Source organism: Mustela nigripes, chromosome 15 (assembly GCF_022355385.1).
Source record: "Mustela nigripes isolate SB6536 chromosome 15, MUSNIG.SB6536, whole genome shotgun sequence".
Classification (NCBI taxonomy): Eukaryota; Metazoa; Chordata; class Mammalia; order Carnivora; family Mustelidae; genus Mustela; species Mustela nigripes.
The window spans coordinates 47897602-47904160 of NC_081571.1; the positions used below are offsets into that span (position 1 = coordinate 47897602).

General features: G+C 40.4%; 1 pseudogene; it reads right to left on the bottom strand.

Annotated features, from left to right (window-relative positions):
• Positions 1 to 1025: 1025 nt before the first annotated feature.
• LOC132002929 (spindle and centriole-associated protein 1-like) lies at positions 1026 to 6179 on the bottom strand (annotated as a pseudogene).
• Positions 6180 to 6559: the final 380 nt, after the last annotated feature.

A 6559-nucleotide genomic window follows, 5' to 3' on the forward strand; every position in this document is an offset into this window, starting at 1 on the left:
CACTATGGGCTGTACTTTGCTTGAATTCATACTGCAAGATACATTTATATTGGCAGGTCTTTTTCTGTTTTGATAAACATCAGCCATAGCTATCTTTTGAAAACGTATATTAAATTACCATACTCTTTCCCCCCTACAAACACCTCCATAGCTTTTTATTTATTATAGTAAATAAAGCCAGTTATCCCTAAACAAATGCAAATTTCATATTATATACCACCACCTTCTTATACCAGGATCCCACCTGCCCTTATCCCTCTGCTCTGGGCTGTGAACAGGCTATGCTTCCTCCATGGGGCATCACACATGCCATTCTTTCTCCTTGGAGTATCCTTCCTTCCTTCCTTGGTCCTCTAGGTAAATTACAATCATTCTTCATTAAGCAGCATCAGTGCCTCAGGGAAGCTTCTCTGATCTCTGTAACTGTCAAATTCTATTGGTAGCTCTTTTCATAGTTGCAGTTTTCTGTCTACTTGTGTGATTATACATTGTTTTTAGCTGGATTGTGACTGTGTTTATTTTATCATTAGAGCTTAATAATACTTTAAATAAATGATAAATGAATGAAGAGGTACCTGGGTAGGTCATTCAGTTAAGTATCCAACTCTTGGTATTAGCTCAGGTCTTGATCTTGGAGTCATGCGTTCAAGCCCTGTACTGGGCTCTATGCTGGGCAAGGAGCCTACTTAAAATAAATAGGTCGGTAGGTAGATAGATAAATTAAAAAATATAAAAAAATTAAGAAATCTTAGAGCCTCAAAAAATGTTCCTGGAAAGTTTTTAAGTTCATAATTTTCCCCTATAGTCAATATTATATTTACCAGAGATTATAGATTGGTTAGTTGTTGGAAAGTCAATTGAAAAGGTCAGAATTAAAATACTTTGCTCCATAAATACTATGTCATAAGATCTGTGTAGGTTTTATCTAAAAGAAGGACATGAAAATTTAAAAGCAGGGACAGGGAAAAGGGAGTGGAAGCCCAAGGATATATTAATGAGAACAAAATCAGTACAGCTAACTTCATTCATGACAAGTGGGTAGACAGAACAAACCAACCTTCTTCATTTTTCTCCTCAATGTTTGCTCTTGTATGAAGAGGTATGCATCACCTACTTCCTAAGGTAGTGTTTAATGGAGAACAAGAATACCTAGTAGCCCCTTAAGATCTTATTATATTTATCCCAGTAGTGAGAGAGATAGCACTACATTTTGAACTTTCAGGGGATTCTGTTCCTATAAGAGATACCTCAGTTGTCCTCGTTCCTCCTTCAGTCTGTGCTCTGAGAGGTGACAGAATGGGTGATGTTGGTGGAGAGGAGGGATTCAAACCAGCAAGTGTCTGCTGCTCTGCAAGAGCTTTTCATCATGAGCAGCCATACTCTGCTGATTCGTTGTTGTAATCCGTTCCTCCATGCTACTTGGTGTTAGAGATCATGTTGCTACAAAAGTAGCCTTCATGTCACTTGCATGACTTACCTCTTGTTTGTTTCATTCTTGAAGTCCATCCCATTGCTCTTCTCTTGGCCCAGTGTTATTTTTCCAATGTGCCTTGATAGGTGAATTCCACATTGTTGACACAGCAATTCGTGCCATGATGTCATTTCTTTGTATTGATGCCTCATTTGTTCTAAGCTGTTGCCCATCTCCCAGTACTGGGGACTCTTCTAAGAAGCTGGAGGTTCTGGTCCTGCTGAGTGTTTGAATAAGAACTACAGAGAGGCTTCAAGGGGTTAATGTAAGGACACTGGGCTTCATTCTCCAGATCTCCTCCCATGGAAGAGACCATCCACCACTGAGTATGAAGCCATAACTTTCCTTGTTTGAATTCTGATTGTCTGCACCATTAGGTAAGGTCTTCTTTTCTCAATTTTGTTCCTTCTCAATCATTTCCATAATGAAGGGATTTGTAAAGCAGGATGAGTTTGAACAGTCCTCCTTAATACATCCTACAGGGGAGAGAATTCTGAGTTGATTTTCTGTATTTATGGTTTATTTGAGCTGCCAGGCCCAAATATCTGTGCTGGAAAATTATTGGCCAGATTCACACTATCTGGGGAGGTTGGTACTCGAGATAGTCTAACAGACAAGTTTTCCTCTGGGAACTCAACCACTTCTTCCACTCTGAAGATCAGTGGCACAGAGACATTAGCATTTATAGCAGGGCCTCTGATTTATCTATAAATATCCTACTCATGGATTCCCTTTCTGATGCCTGACTTTTTTTTGTTGCTGTTTATCAAAGGACAGTTCTTCATGGCATGTGTGAGTGATAGAAGTTGCTCACCCGTTATGACCATGCACTGCTAAACTCTTGCCTGGGTAGCAGTATTTTCTTCTCTAAGAAGAATTTCTGCTGTAAGTGCATCAGTGAGCTCTCGATGATCACCTAACAGTTGTTCCAGTTGCTGCCTTATCTCTACTTTATGCAGCTGGAGCTCACATTCTTTATGGTACCAAACCAGACAATAGAGGGAGCTCACTGGTGAGAGAATGAAACCTGTAAGACTGACTACTCTGTAGTCCCTTGACCTGACATTCTGTCCATCATTCACATCCTTCCATTTAGTGTTCCACTTCACGTAGCATGTGTTTGAGGGCACCCAGCCTGGATTTATTGCTATTTGGTAAGTCTTTGGAGGTGTACTAGCTGCTAAAGTGATTATCTTCTGCTTGATAAAAGCATGCAAGTCCAGTTTTCCTTTTACTTTAAGTGTAAATACACTTTTATTAAGTGTATTAAGTGAAAAACACTTGTCCCACAATATAGTTTGAGTCTAGAGTCTCAGTACATTCTTCAGATTGAAGCTTGGTGTGGATTCTCCTGGCAGTATTGGTAGTATTGAGAGCCAGCTTTTTATTTCATTGATGGAGGGGGCAGATGATGGAGTTCCTGGAGGGGTTGTTATTTGTGACTGTGTCACAATTTTCTGCTGATTTTCTGCTGAGTCCACAATTTATTAATTAACTCAGAATTATCTTCCTTTAGTTGGCAGAGAAACTTGTCTGCATTCCTATTTGACTGAAAGTTTAAACTTACCAATTCATTCTCACTTTCTTCTAACAGGCTGGTAATAGTTCTTCTTCTTTATCTTCCACTTCATTAAGAGCCTGAGGCTCCAAGACAGTTTCACTAAGAATAGTCTCAGTGACAGGGTCTTGATTTACCACACCGAAACCTTGAGAAGAATTAGGAGCCATTGTTGTGTTCAGAAACCCTGTGAGCCTATGAGAATCTTACTTGATTCTAGTATAAACATAATGCCGGACAATAGTTCTTCCTGGATTTCTCTGGGTTGTTTTTTACTTTTTCTTTTGTCTTTTATATTTCAGGTCTTCTTAGGAAAGGAATTACAGAACATTTCACTCCTGGACACATTTCAGGATAGTAGAAATTGCCCTCATCTTCCTGAAGATTTGCTTACATTCTAGAGTCATAAGAAACTTAGGCACACCATCCCATGAGGGACATCAGATTTGATTTCAGTGTAACAAACCAAGAGAGATTCCCCTCCTCAGATCACAACACCCTTTGACATTTTAGATTAAAATAAAGCATTTCTCTCCCATAGGGCTAAAGGGATGATATAGCTGCTGTCCAATACTTCGTGTTATAATTTTGGAGCACCTCTCCTATAATATGAATCCACTGCATACCCAAATAATACCTGATTCTCACTGTGGACTATTGGCTGATCATTTGTGTTCCCCCCAAAATTCATTTGTTGAAATTCTAAGATCAATGTGATTGTATTAGGAGGTGGAGCCTTTGGGGGTGATTGGGTCATGAGGGTAGAACCTTCATTAATGGGATTAGTGTTCTATAAAGACACCTCAGAGAGCTCCCTCCCCACTTCGATCATGTAAAAACACAGCAAGAAGATAGATGTCTGTGAACCAGGAAGTGGGCACTCACCAGACAACAAATCTGCTGGTACCTTGATCTTAGACTTATCAGCCTCCAAACTGTGACACTGTGTGTTCCATTGAGGATTGGGGCTCAAAGGACTGGCACCAAGATTCCACGCAGGCTGGTGTGTTGGTGTGAGTAGTGCATCGCCTGTGTCTCTGCAGTCTGGTACTTCTGTCAGGATATACATGAAATTCCATAGACTAACTTGTTTACTTGCAAGTCTGGTAAAGTCTTAGACCCTTTACACTTTCTGACATAACATATATTACATAAAATATTCTACACAAACAAATGTTAAGTACCTGTTTCTCAAAAAAAAAATAATAATAATAACATCGGTCTCAATAATATGCTTAGTATTTAGATTTTTTTTTCCCTCAAGATATTGGTGTCTGTGGTTTTTGGTTTATGATACTGTTCAAAAAACAACCAAGCATCAATGGATATTTTAAAAATCAACAAACTGTAAATTAAGAGTATGAACAGCAGTAAGGACAAGATGGCAGAGAACTAGGAGACCCTGTTTCAACCAGTCCCCTAGAGTGAACTAATTTTCTACCAGAACACTCTGCACACCCATGAAATCAGGATGTAGGATTATACACTTCTGGGTCTCTATGAGGGCAGAAGACACCAGTGGAAAAGTAAAGCAGAGTGGGAAAAATCAGACTGATATCAGAGGATAAACAGAAAGGGGAGGGGCCCACCAGAACTGGGCCATTGGAAAATAATACCCCAATATGAAAGTGCCCTGTGATTGGGGACCAGCATTAACTTGGATTCTGGTTAAAAGCACTCAAAAAGAGCAAATATCTTAAGGGGAAAATGGTGAAATTGGGTGGTCACAGGCATGGTCTTAAGCCCATGGACCCAGGACAGCCATCACCGGTGACCACCCGGGCCAGAGAGAGTGTGGCAAAGCCTGCAGGCGGTGGTCTCTGAGCCGCTGGCTTTCTGCTGCTTGTACCAGCACTAGACTAGGTTCTCTAGAACCACAGCCTTTGCACTTTGCATGCATTGTGTGACTGGGATCTGAATCATGCTCACCACCTTCCCCTGAAAGAGCTCCATCTGGATGCTAGCTGATGGTCTCAAGCCCAGGCTTGAAAATCTCAGTGGGCTATCTCTGGCTGGGATCTCTCAACACCAGGCAACAACCTGCAAAACCCTGAGGTCTGGACCCCAGACAGCAGTCCTGGCCACGCAGTCACTGGAAGTGGGCTCCCTGGACCAATATCGCTCATGGTTTTACTGGCATGGGAGTGCAGAGACAAGCGGGCACTTTGGGCAACCCCTGGGATGGTGGCTGGGGATGTGCACTGCCTGTGGGAGTATTCATGACTCAGTGGAGTTTGTAAAGGGGGAATCTATGTGCTCTGGACCACCCAGAGGGGAGCAGACTGAGGCTTCTCTCTGAGATGGAAGTCTGGGTGCAGTTTGCTTTCCACTAAACCTCTGAAAAGCTGCAAAAAGAAACCAAAGAACAAAAACCTCCAGAGAACAAAAGCCTGAAAACTGGTTTCCACAGAACCCAGCCCCTTGATAGGGGGCAGGAGAACTCAACCCAAGCAAGACTGACTGAAAAGCAACGCAGCAAGCCCTCCCCCAGAAAGCCAGCCAAAGTAACAAGAGGAAATCCACCACAGGGTCCCCATAAAACTGTAAAACCCCAATATCAGGGGAAAACCAGATATTAAGCTCCTGGTATTTACCTAAAACCTTATAAATACAACTTATATTTTTAATTCGTTCTCACTATTCTTTTTTTTTTTTAAATTTTTTTAACCTACTTACCATTACAATGACAGGCTCCATACAACATATTCCATAATAACCCTTTAACTTGAACTTTTTAAATACATATACCTGTGTTTTTCTTTTGCTTTTCTATTTTTTTAATATACATATAGATATGAGCTTCAAGGTAATCCTCTTTCCCTAATCAGTACTACCCCTATATAGAAAGCAGTTTTAATTTCCTTTTATCTCTAGAGAGTTGAGTCCTTTAACAAAGATATCAAGATACACCCAGGAAGAATCAAAATAACCTTCCTCATCCACATCAAGGTTTTATAACCATCCTCCCATCCATTTCTTCTGTCAGTGTTTCTGTGTATTTGTTTTTGTTCTGGTATTATATAAATCTTATCCTTGGGGTTCATTTTGCCTTGGTTATTTTTTTTTTTAATTTTTTTCCTCATCATTTACTTACGTTGGTCTTATTGTTTGTCCGTTTTTGTTTGTATAAAACTTACCTTTGGGGACCATTCTGGCTGGATCTTCTCTTTTTTTCTCTCTCTCTCTTTCTTTCTCTCTCTCTTTTTTTCTTTTCTTTTTTTTTCCTTTTTTTTTTTTTTTGGTGATGATTTCTGATTGTTCAAAAGAGTTCCAGGGTGCACCTTGCCTGAATCATGGTTGATAAATTCAGCTACACATCCCTCACCATTCAACTACCTCTCACCAAAATGACTAGGAGGAGGAACATCCAACAGAGAAAAAATCCAGGGACTGTGTCCTTTCCATCAGAACTATTGGATATAGACATAAACTGTATGTCGGAAAGGGAATTCAGAGTAACAATTACCCAGGTAATGACTAGGTTGGAGAAAACCTTAGGTGACAACATGGAATTGATTAGGGCAGAAGTG